The sequence below is a fragment of the Carcharodon carcharias genome, chromosome 2 (genome assembly GCF_017639515.1).
Source record: "Carcharodon carcharias isolate sCarCar2 chromosome 2, sCarCar2.pri, whole genome shotgun sequence".
Classification (NCBI taxonomy): domain Eukaryota; kingdom Metazoa; phylum Chordata; class Chondrichthyes; order Lamniformes; family Lamnidae; genus Carcharodon; species Carcharodon carcharias.
The window spans coordinates 55,645,143-55,657,605 of record NC_054468.1 but is presented as its reverse complement, the minus strand read 5'-3'; positions in this window follow the sequence as shown (position 1 = coordinate 55,657,605).

Genomic DNA, 12,463 nt, shown 5'->3' with positions numbered 1-12,463 from the left:
CAGGCGGGGGCCGGTTGGGAAGCCGACCGCTGCCCATGATTGGGGCTGGACCACGATTTCGCAGCCCATCCAATGTGAAATGTGAGCGGCAGCGGTCAGTGCTACCTGTGCGGGTGGTGGGGGTGTTCAAGCGCAAACTTCATGCAGGTGTGTGAGTGCGCGCTTGCAAACTCCCTGAGGCACAGAGCTTTCTCAGGAAGATGAACATTTTTTCAAATATAAAATAAAGATTTCAAAAATGTAATAAAACATGTCCCTTCATGTGACTCTGTCACACGAGCAAGGACATGTTATAAATGAAATGTAAAATCTTTTATTTTATTGTTATTTGCTGTTGGAAACCTTAAGCTGCCCGTGCATGAGTTTTCCTAAAAAGTGCAAAGGCCGCTTGGCCTTTTTGCCAGCCTGCCAACTGTAAGTGAAAAATTTCTTTTAAGTACCTTTTTAATGGCCTCAATAGGCCTTTTAATTGTCAGCGGGCACACTGCTGACTCCGGTGCACGCCCGCCGACCAAAATATCATGCGACTGCGCGTTGACATTGGGACGCTTGCCCGACATCAATGTGCGTCATTTTACACTTGAGAGGGTTGGGTGCGTGCCCACCCACTGGGGTAAAGATTTTGCCCCATATCTGGCCAGACTTGGCTATTGTGTTATGGCCTAGGTGATTATTCTTTAATGTCCAAGCCATCGCTTCTGATTGACCTATTCTTCCATGTGATGAGCTAGGAAGAAAAGTATCAATACCTCCAGGGTAGCCATTGTCTCTGTAGACTCTCTGTCTTCAGCCTGACAGAATGAAACATAGTGATGCAAATTGTGGCCAAATACAAGTTTCAGTCCATCTTTAAAATAATAATTGATGCCCATAGATGTGAAATACCACAGGAGGATTGCTTGGGCATGTCCTAGTTGTAATTCACATTGGAAACTTCCAGAATCTTGACTAACTTGCAGTTACAGACATGTCAGGTGACTTCTGGCAGCCATCTTAAATGTGTCCTTGTTTCAACAGTTGAAACTGTCCTTTTTCAAAAAATTCCACATGTGAGTCCAGCAGGTTAAACTGAAATTTAATATTTGACATTAACACACCTCCATAACACATATCTTCAGGAAATTAACATTATTCCCATAACAATGTCCAGCTAAAAATCTAAAAGCTTTATCTGTTATACTACAGTAAGCTTGTAACATTGGTCATTGGTTCATGCTTACCATGTGACATGATAAGATGCTTGCTTTATCCCAACTTTTTGTTAATGGCCAATTGTCATCAGCAACGGGAGTTAACAAGTGCCCCCCGCTTTTAGAGAGGCACAAATAATAAACAGTAATTTATCTGTAAAACAAAAAATAAAGTAAAATGTGGTTTGCTGTGTACATAAGCACTCCAGTCCCTCTAGTGCTCACCAGTTGAGAAGGTCTCAAACATGCTCTGAGACACTGTATGCTCCCTCTCCCAGAGACATCCTGGCATTAACATAGCCACAGAACAAATTGTTCTTTATTAATCATAAGGCACCATAGGCCAATCAAGTCCTCACAAAAATACAGTTAGCTATGTTGGGTTTGTGCCTACATAATTAAACAAATAAAACATGACAGCTCCAACTTAATTCCTGACTTTAATATACTTTGAATTCTGTGGTCAAGGAAAGCCCATAAAGTAGAACAAGATAGAGATCATGTGAGAAGTTTAAGTGCATGCAAATCAAGTGAAAAGAAAGCTCTGGAGTGGAAAGGAATATCTATGAACTGGAATAATAGTATCAGAGAGGGGAGAGAATGAGCATATAGAGGAAGAAGAAAAGCTTGGAAACCCAGAGAGAGTAAACTGGGAGCGAGCAGTTCCAATTATAACAAGCTGAGCAGTGCCTATCTGCAGTTGTGATCAGAGGTAAGAGGTCAAAGCACACGAATGTGGAGCAATGCCAGACGAGATCAGCTGTAAGTTTAATAAGTGTTTGCATGTGTTAGTGTTGCGTGCAGCAGTATATATAATTGATGCACAGCAAACGCTTCCTCTAAAATAGTTTAAATTTGTAGTATCTGATGCAATATGAACCGTGGTTTACCATAATGTGAGAATATCATGCTTTAGAATCAGGCTTTGTAAGGAAATTTAGCCACGTTTTCAAATTCTGCAGCTTTAACACAAGTCTTTATAGTCCCAAGTACCATAGTTCAGACTCTAAGGGTGGAATCATCCTGGGTTTGCACTAAGTGCAGTAGCAGGCGGGTAAGACGATGTTTTACCCGTCGGCCACAATGGCGGGTTTTCATGCCATACCATCCCAAACCTGCTGCATTAGTTATCAATGGCGTGTGGGCTGTCATTTGCCCACCACACTATCACCTCACCGCTCATCACGACGGGTGCCATATATAAAGTCCAGACATGCACACACACCTCAGTGCTTCCAGCCCACGACAATTGCAGGGAAGATGTCCACAGAAGGCAAAAAGACTGCAGCCCCCAAGTTTAGTGATGTGTCATTGGAAAGTCTTTAGGACACCGTGGAGGCCCGCCACAATGTCCTCCACTGCTGCTCTGGCCGCAGGATGGGCAGTGGTGTGACCAACCATGCTTGGGAGGCGGTGGCAGTGATGATCAGTGCCAATGCTGCACAGAAGAAGTTGGTCATCCAATGCAGACAGAGGACGAATGATCTTACCCGTGCAGCCAGGGCATGGCAACTATCTCATCACTCTAAACTCACACACCCAAGCCCATCACACATTCACTGGCATCTCACTCACTGTCAGCTCAAGGGACATCACCACCCATTCTCACAAACATACCCTCACATCTCCATCTGGCCTCATCTTCTCTGAAGACTGCCTCCTCAAGCATCACCATCTTGAGGCCACTTGCACAACATGTGCTGCTCACACACACTGGGTAAAGCCCTCACCCTACAACTTCTTCCCTTGCTGAGGCCACTTCTCCCCCTTTGCCAAGCAAACCTTAGCCCTGCAGCCATTGTAAAGCTGCCAACATATGGCTGATCTGATAGGTAGAGGACCACTTTGAGCTCTCCTAAAGGTGATGTGGTGCTGCCTGTGAAGCCTGGAGCTGATGACTGTGAATGCTGACTGAAGCAAGGTAGATAAACAAGCCTTGAAACCCTGTGTGAAGTGCAGCCCGCCAGGTGCAGGTTGCTTATGTGATGTTTTTTATATTCATTCACGGGATGTGGGCTTCACTGGCTGGGCCAGCATTTATTGCCCATCCCTAACTGCCCTTGAGAAGGTGGTGGTGAGCTGCCTTCTTGAACCTTCTGCAGTCCATTTGCTGGTGGGGAGGGAATTCTAGGATTTTGACCCAGTGAAACATGTTAGCACGTTTTCCTGCTGACGTGGGTGGATGTTCCAGCAGTGGGGACAATTCCAATGGGCAGGCCTGATAATGATATGCTGGTATATTACAATGAGGTTCCCAACATCCGATGGCGGGGAACATGGCCTGCCATTGGCAGGTGGAACAGACGATCGTGAACTGGTTTCATGAAACCGACCGCACCATATTGTCCGCTCGCCATCGAACATACCTGCCACTGGTGGGAACAGAAAATCCCGACCTAAGTGAACCTTACTTTGCCTTAGCTTGCATGTTTGCTTATAACTGCATGGAGCTGTACTGAACTAGTCAAAACTAGTCCATGACTGATAAGGCGTTGGACATATTAGAATTCTCTCAGGAGCTAACACCAGATGGCAGGGACCAATTAGAAATCACTTACATGCCCTGTTAACTAGTTTATAAAGGTGGGGACTAATTAACTGTTTAGGCTATAAGAAAGGGGGTTGAAACCATATTTGTTACAATAGAGACAAGAAGGATCCAAAGAGAAGGGATTGCCCCTACCCAGGATCAGAGAACTACAGAAGCCGACAGACGAATCCAGTCTGGGTTTTTTACACCCTCCTTTGTCTATAACTGAAATGGTAAGTATAACCTGTTAAGATGTGTTAATCAGTGCCTAAAAACAAATAACTGCGGATGCTGGAAATCCAATACAGAAACAGAAATACCTGGAAAAACTCAGCAGGTCTGGCAGCATCGGCGGAGAAGAGCACAGTTGATGTTTCGAGTCCTCATGACCCTTCAACAGAACTAAGTAAAAATAGGAAAGGGATGAAATATAAACTGGTTTAAGGGGGGTGGGGGGGCGCGGTGGTGGTGGAAGGGGGGAGTTTGTTGGGACAAGCAGCCAGTGATAGGAGGAGATAACTAAAAGATGTCACAGACAAAAGAACAAGGAGGTCTTGAAGGTGGTGATATTATCTAAAGGAATGTGCTATTTAAGAGTAGAGAGCAGGACAAGCAAGGTACAGATAGCTCTAGTGGGGGAGGGGTAAAATAATACTAAAAGCGCATAAAAGGTATAGATAAACAATGGGTGGAAATACATTTAAAAATAATGGAAATAGGTGGGAAAAGAAAAATCTATAAGAATTATTGGAAAAAGCAAAAAGGAGGGGGAAGAAACGGAAAGGGGGTGGGGATGGAGGAGGGAGTTCAAGATCTAAAATTGTTGAATTGAATATTCAGTCCGGAAGGCTGTAAAGTGCCTAGTTGGAAGATGAGCTTCACTGGAACAATGCAGCAAGCCAAGGACAGATTTGTGGGCATGAGAGCAGGGAGGAGTGTTGAAATGGCAAGCGACAGGGAAGTCTGGGTAATGCTTGCGGACAGACCGAAGGTGTTCTGCAAAGCGGTCACCCGGTCTGCGTTTGGTCTCTCCAACGTAGAGGAAACCGCATTTGGAGTAAGTTGAGGGAAGTGCAAGTGAAATACTCCTTCACTTGAAAGGAGTGTTTGGGTCCTTGGATGGTGAGGAGAGAGGAAGTGAAGGGGCAGGTGTTACATCTTCTGCGTTTGCATGGGGAGGTGCCGTGGGAGGGGGTTGATGAGTAGGGGGTGATGGAGAAGTGGACCAGGGTGTCACGGAGGGGACGATCCCTACAGAATGCCGCTGGGGGGAGGGGATGAAGGGAAGATGTGTTTGGTGGTGGCATCATGCTGGAGATGGCGGAAATGGCGGAGGATGATCCTTTGAATGGAGGCTGGTGGGGTGATAAGTGAGGACAAGGGGGACCCTATCATGTTTATGGGAGGGAGAAGGCATGAGAGCGGATGTTTGGGAGATGGGCCAGACTTGGTTGAAGGCCCTGTCAACTACCGTGGGTGGAAAACCTCAGTTAAGGAAGAAGGAGGACACGTCAGAGGAACTGTTTTTGAAAGTAGCATCATCAGAACAGATGCGATGGAGGCGAAGGAACTGAGAGAATGGAATGGAGTCCTTAATTAATGCCTAGCTTGTTAGGTCATATTTTATGCTTAATAACTCTTTCTACTGTGCTACAATTTGACAGTCTTGCTGTTGACTTATTTATCATGCCCAGATTCCTGACTGTATGTTAGGCATTGATACTGGACAGAAAGATGCTTGCATTTGAATCAGGAATGAAAACGTGGGTGGAATCGTCCTAGATTTGTACAAAGTGCGGTAGCAGGCAGGAAAAAGGATGTTTTACACACTGTATCACCCCTCCTTCCCGGTGCGCCCACCTCATTAATAATGCTTTCCCAGGAAACATGCCGGGATGCTGTTGAGGCGGCCTCTGATTCACGCACCCTTTTGTCATCTCAGGCCTTCAGTAAACCAGGCGCCACATTTAAAGGGTGTCCCTGCGCAGAGCTAGCACTTTTTTAAGCAGTCAGAAGCTGCTGCAAAGTCATGGCTGCCAATGGAAGAACACATTCTGCCCCAAATTTAGCGATGCCTCTCTCGAACACCTACTGGGCGCAGTGGTGACCCACCACAATGTCTTTTACCCCCACTCTGGGCAAAGACCAGCAAGCAAGGTCACCAATCCAGCATGGGAGGCATTGGCAGCGGTGGTCAGCACCAACCCTGTGCAAAAGAGGACAGTCACCTAGTGCTGAAAAAGCATGAATGATCTCCTACAATTTGCCAGGGTAAGTCACTCTTCCAATCACTCCCAACTCACACAGTCAAAAACCCATCACACATCCACAGGGAGCTCACTCACTGCCAGTTCAAGGGACATCACCATTCACTCGCTCACACACACCTTCACCTGCTCTGCAGATCACATTCTTATCATGTCCATGGTACACTCACCATTCACACATGCCAGGCACCCTTCTCATCTGGCCTGGCAGACATCTTGTTTACACTGTCTCTGTCTGTATTCATGCAGGACAAGATGGCACTCAACAAAAGGGAGAGGTCGCAGATTGGTGGAGGAATAGCTGACCTCAGTGTCCTCACAGTATTTGAAAATAGAGTCATCTAGCTGGCTGGCAATGATCTGGACCGTTCCTGTGCTGACAGTGAGGTCGGTGGTGCTCAAGCAAGTGAGGGTCCAACAGTGCAACATCCATAAATGACCATACTGTGAGTGAGTTCCCCTGTTCCGCAGTCACCTGCCATGCACTAATTGTCTCTCCTTGCTTTTGCAGGCATATCTGGGAAGTAGCAAAGTGGGTCCACGAGCCAGGTCCTTGACTCAAGGCCCAAAGGCATCTCGGAAGAAGAATCTGATGACAACCGAATTGAAGACTGGTCATAACGCTCACCCAGACCCTCCACCAGTGCAGAGACCTACACCTTGGTGGGACCTAGTTCTAGAGTAGCCTCGAGGTCACAATCTGGTGAGCACATTGCACTGTCTGATCCACAGCAAGCGGCAGCAGGGACTTCCCAGGTTTCCGTTACTCAGAGGACTGCTGGAGGCCAGACATCTGCTGAGTCCGAGTCAGATGATAAGGCCCTGAACTCAGTCATATCACAGTTGCTCGAGCTGCAAAGGTAAGCTCAGGAACATCAGGAAGGGCTGTCGCTGCATTCCTCAGATTACAAGGCACGATGGAGGAGTCCGTCCGCCTTCAGGCTGAGGTGATAGTGCCGGCATACCAATGCACTGAGGTTAACACTGCTGGAATGGCAGCCACCATGGAGTATTTGGTCCAGGACATCGGTCCTGCACTGCTGCATGGGCTCAACTCCATTGCTGACACGATAGTTGGCCTCTAACAGTGTCAACGCAAGAAGGGTGCAGGGTAGTTCAATCTTACCCCAGCTCCCCCTTCTCCTCATGGACTCAGCTAGGGGCCCTCGGGTTCATATAGGGAGGAGGATCAGCAAGTGCACACCGTGGGGCCATTGACCCAGGTGACTTCGGGGGTGTCCGGCCCATCTGAATCCCTTCTTCCTGTGACCCCAGCAGCTCCAGCTCCACAGGCCAAAGAGGGTGCCACTGCCACACAGCAGGACCTTGAAAGCAGGCTGGGACCCTCCAGGTCTTGGCCCTTCAGAGGATACCCGCCAAGGTCATCACAGACAGGGCGTTGCAGTCAGTAGGCTGCCTCCACCTCTGCTGTGGATGTTGGGGGAGCACCTAGATGTAGTGACAGGGTTAGGAAGGTTAAGAAAACGCAATTTCACCACGTGGGCAAGGGCATTAATCACTAGTACATAATGTTGATTATTGTAAATAAACTACCAACAATGTCACTCATTGTTATGATGAGAAGTGTTCATATCAGTCTGAAGTGAAAGCTTGGTTCCTGCACAAGATAAAGACAGGTGTCTCAGTCTAGGGCCTCTTCCCTGTGCTTTGTGCAACCTTCCCAGTGCACTGCTAGTGTGCCTTCATTGTCACTGGTCACATCAGTCATACCTGCACCTCAGTGGCGCTTGTCATTGCTGTCAAAATGTCCTGGGCCGGCGGCACGAGGTTCCACTATTCTATGTGCTCTCAGCACCTGTGAAATGTGGCTGGACCCCCCACCTCTTCAGCATCTGTGTCCGGTGACAGCGTGGTCCTGAAGGGTTCAGCTCACTAAAGATGACATAGGATCAGGAGAAGTAAAAGGTTTCCCACTGCATCTCCATGATGTGAAGATGTTCACAGAGCTCAAGTGATCTGCAATCAGCCAGACAAGAGTCAGACATTCATATAAGCTATGTGAGGATCTACGGAGTGTACCCACTGCATGTCATCATCATTCTCCTGGCATGTAGGGGCTATGGATATCTGCTGCATCTCTAAGACAGGAGGAGCCTTATCATAGAGGGTATGTGCTGCCATCTGTCAGACTGGAGTCAAACATTCATAGATGCAATGTGAGGATCTATTGTGTCTCCTCACTGCAAATCGTCATCATATTCCACAAACCTAGCAGCTGTCAGAGTCTTCTGAGTGCGATGGCTTCATTGCCATTATCCTCGCCTTCGAGGGCTTCCTCACCCTCACCCGTGCCGACATCCTTCTCATCAGAGGAGATGTGCAGCTCCTCCATCTCCTCTTTGGGAAGCCTCTCCCCCCATTGCAGCACCAGATTGTAAAGGGCACAGCAGGCAATGACGATGCGTGACACCCTCTGTGAACTGTATTGCAGGGCTCCACCAGACTGGGCCAGGCATTGGAACCTCATATTCAATATACCAATGGTTTGTGCCACCAAGGTGCATTTTGCAGCATGAGCCTTGTTGTACCTTCTCTCTGCTGCAGTCTGAGGCTGCCACACGGGCATCATCAGCCATGTCCTCTGCGGTACCCTTGTCCCTGAAGAGCCAACCCTGCAGCCTCTGTGGACCCTGGAAGACGTCACGGATCTGAGACCTACTGGGAATGTAGGAGCCATGAACACTCCTTGGGAATCATGTCCAGACCTGCAGGATGCGTTTGCTTTGGCAGCTGAACATTAAGCGAGTGGAAGCCCTTGCGGTTGATGTAGTTGACCACTTGCTGCCATGGAGATCTAAGTGCCACATGAGTGCAGTCGATCGCACCCTGCACCTGTGGGTAACCAGAGATCCATGCAAATCCCAGTGCTCTTGCTTCCTGGCTTGCCTGATCCAGGGCGAAATGCACAAAGTTCTGTGCCTTCATGCACATGGCATTCGTGATCTCCTGGATGCACTTGTGCATGGAGGTTTGAAAGATCCCACAGAGATCACCTGTGGAGCCCTGGAAGGAGCCACTGGCGTAAAAATTGAGCTCTGCGGTCACTTTCAGGGCCACTGGCAGTGGATGCCCTCCATGTCACCCTGGCACCAAATCCTGCAGCATGTGGCATATGTGACCGACCAGTTCCCTGTGACATGTACAGTCTTCGGCAACACTGGTTCTTGGTAATCTGCAGGAATGACAAGTGCTGTCTGTAGACCCTGGGTCTAGCTAGGCACTGACTCGTGACGGCTTACTGTGGCTCTTCAGCAACAGGCGCAGGACCCCCAGCCGCCCCTTCATCTTGAGGGTGCTGCTCCTCCCTCTGTCCAGCCAACCACCTCTGTTGTTCTCTTCTTCTTCATCCCCACTCTGTGTACGCCATGAGGCATAAAGCTAAGGCACCAGGCTCCATGCTCAGGATGAAAAAGAGAAATATGTGGCTTAGCATGGGGGTACTAAGAACTTTTCTTGGTTAAGTCTGAAGGTCGCTTAATGCATCCCAAAGAGTGCTGGCTAGAGGCCTGGATCCAAATCTGTCAATGTAGCAGCGCCTGAACCATCTCAGCTGCGGAAGAATGCTCACTTAATACAAGATTTCCCTAAAGTGTGGCCTTATTCCTCCAACACCCCCCTCCACTGTATGTGCTTGTGCACTACCATCAGATCATGCTGCCTTGCCCTCCCCTTCCACCTCGCCCCAAAAGCAGTGCAGCCCTTGCCCCAGCATCGTACTGTCAGCCAAACGGGAAAAAGGGACTTGCCTGTGCCTGCGCCTGAATGCGCGGCGCCTCTTCCTTGAAGTCAAATATGTGATCCTTGAAAGTGCTGCACAATATCAATGTGTATTTATTTCTGAGTTCCCCTCGAAGTACAGCTCACCAGGTGCATGCCTTTTAAATGTTGTTGTGAAACACGTGTCTGGCTGATTCAGTGTTGGGAGGGTTGATTCTGGCGGGCAGACAAGATAATGAGTTGCAAATGCATTGAAATCAGGTTCCCAATGTTGGACGGCGGGATTGGCAGCCTGCCATTGACGGGCAGAGCAGACAATCGCAAACTGGTTTCACGACGGCGTGAAATCGATTTTTGGCCTTCTCGCCATGTTTCCGCTCATGCCCGCATGACACCCGATGCCAACAGGGGCAGAAAATTCCGACCCTTGTTTCAGATATACCTTTTTCACATGAGCACAATGTACAAGTAGAACTACATTACAAGTGAGTGCCTATAAATGACTCAGAGGCAGAAGTAGCCTCAACATAAATCACAACATGATAAAAATCAGGGATATGTAAAGCTATCTATCAGGAAGTGACAGTTTGATTGTGAATTAAAATTCTTTATTTTAGAGAGCTGTAACTCCGATATAGGTCAAGTAATAACATAAACATCTTTTAAAATTACATTCAATGTCTATATAAATTACCTAATATACACTGGTACAATACTTGTGTTCATGGTATGTTCATTGTCCATCCTTCATTACAAAATGACTTCAGTGATAGAAAATTTGAGGCAATGGCTCACATGCACATTTCCTCCAGGAACCTTTTTAAAAAGAGATTTTCTGGCAGTGGCCAGACAAGATGGCTTTTGTTTTGCTACACAACAAATTATTCTGCTGAGAAGGTAGACCTGTGTCACTTTAAACACAGATACTGATTAATTAGAATTTATTGGTTGGTTCAGGGAATTGAACCATATGAGATGAATCTGAGTTTAGCTGGTCTTCAGGTTGTGAGTGGAAACTGAAGATGAAATTTCTGGTGTCTTTCTCCTTTTCATTTATTACCAATATTTTTAAATCATAAGCTGCAAACATGTTTGTCGTGGTGTTGTGTAGCTGGTCCTTCAGCAAGAACGCATTCAACTTTAATAGCTGACAGCAAAAGTTAATGCATCAGGTCTTGACTCAGCAAAAAACAGGTGAAGTAGTTTAAAAGTGACAGATGATCTGAGGAGTCAGACATTCGTCACTTGGGAGTCGAGTCCTGTAGTCGGTCCTTCAACTTAAAAGAAGCCAATATTTTAAAGCAAAAAAGAAAAGGGTACCTGAAAAATAGGCTATTTGTGATGGACAATGTTTAGAAATTCTGCCTCCCAGCATTCCAAAGGATATTCAAAGCCTGGCATACACACACTAAGTGACCTTTTCTATACATTAGTCAAGTGACAGTTAATGAAGCCATCAGACCATGATACCAAGGCAGCATTTGACCCAGAGTGGTATTAAGGAGCCTGAGCAAAACTGGAGTCAATGGGAATTGGGGGAAAACTGTCCACTGGTTGGAGTCATACCTAGAACAAAGGAAGATGGTTGTGGTTGTTGGAGGTCAATCATCTCAGCTCCAGGACATCACTGCAGGTGCTCCTCAAGGTAGTGTCCTAGCCCCAGCCATCTTCAGCTGCTTCATCAATGGCCTTCCTTCCATTATAAGGTCAAAAGTGGGGAAGTTTGCTGATGATTGCACAATGTTCAGCACCATTCGCGACTCCTCAGATACTAAAGCAGTCCATGTCCAAATGCAGCAAGACCTGGACAATATCCAGGCTTGGGCTGACGAGTGGCAAGTAACATTTGTGCTACACCAGTGCCAGGCAATGACAATCTCCAACAAGAGAGAATCTAATCATCACCCCTTGACATTCAATGGTATTACCATTGCTGAATCCCCCACTATCAACATCCTGGGGGTTACCATTGACCAGATACTGAACTGGCCTAGCCATATAAATACTGTGGCTACAAGAGCTGGTCAGAGATTAGGAATCCTGTGTCTGTCCACCATTTATAAGGCACAAGTCAGGAGTGTGATGGAATGCACTCTGCTTGCCTGGTTGAGTGCAGCTCCAACAACATTCAAGTAGCTTGACACCATCTAGGACAAAGCAGCCCGCTTGATTGGCACCCCTTCCACAAACATTCACTCCCTCCAAAGCCGATGAACAGTGGCAGCAATGTGCACTGCAGAAACTCACCAAGGCTCCTTAGGCAGCACCTTCCAAACCCATGACCACTACCATCTAGAAGAACAAGGTGTGCATATACATGGGAACACCACCACCTGGAAGTTCCCCTCAAAGCCACTCATCATCTTGTCTTGGAAATATATCGCCATACCTTTGCTATTGCTGGGTCAAAATCCTGGAACTCCCTCCCTAAGAATACTGCGGGTGTACCTACACCACAGGAACTGCAACGGTTCAAGATGGCAGCTCACCACCACCTTCTCAAGGGAATTTAGGATGGGCAATAAATGCTGGCCCAGCCAGCAAAGTCCACATCCCATGAATGAATTTAAAAAAAGACTACACAATGGGTATGTGTCTACAAACTATAAAATTGTAAATAATACCTACAGATTTGGAGCCACTGGACCTGAATGTGCCCCTATATTCCTTGCAGATGCTAATCCCTGAGCACTTTCTGATTGGAGCGAAACCTACTGGATAGCATAACCACGGTCTTG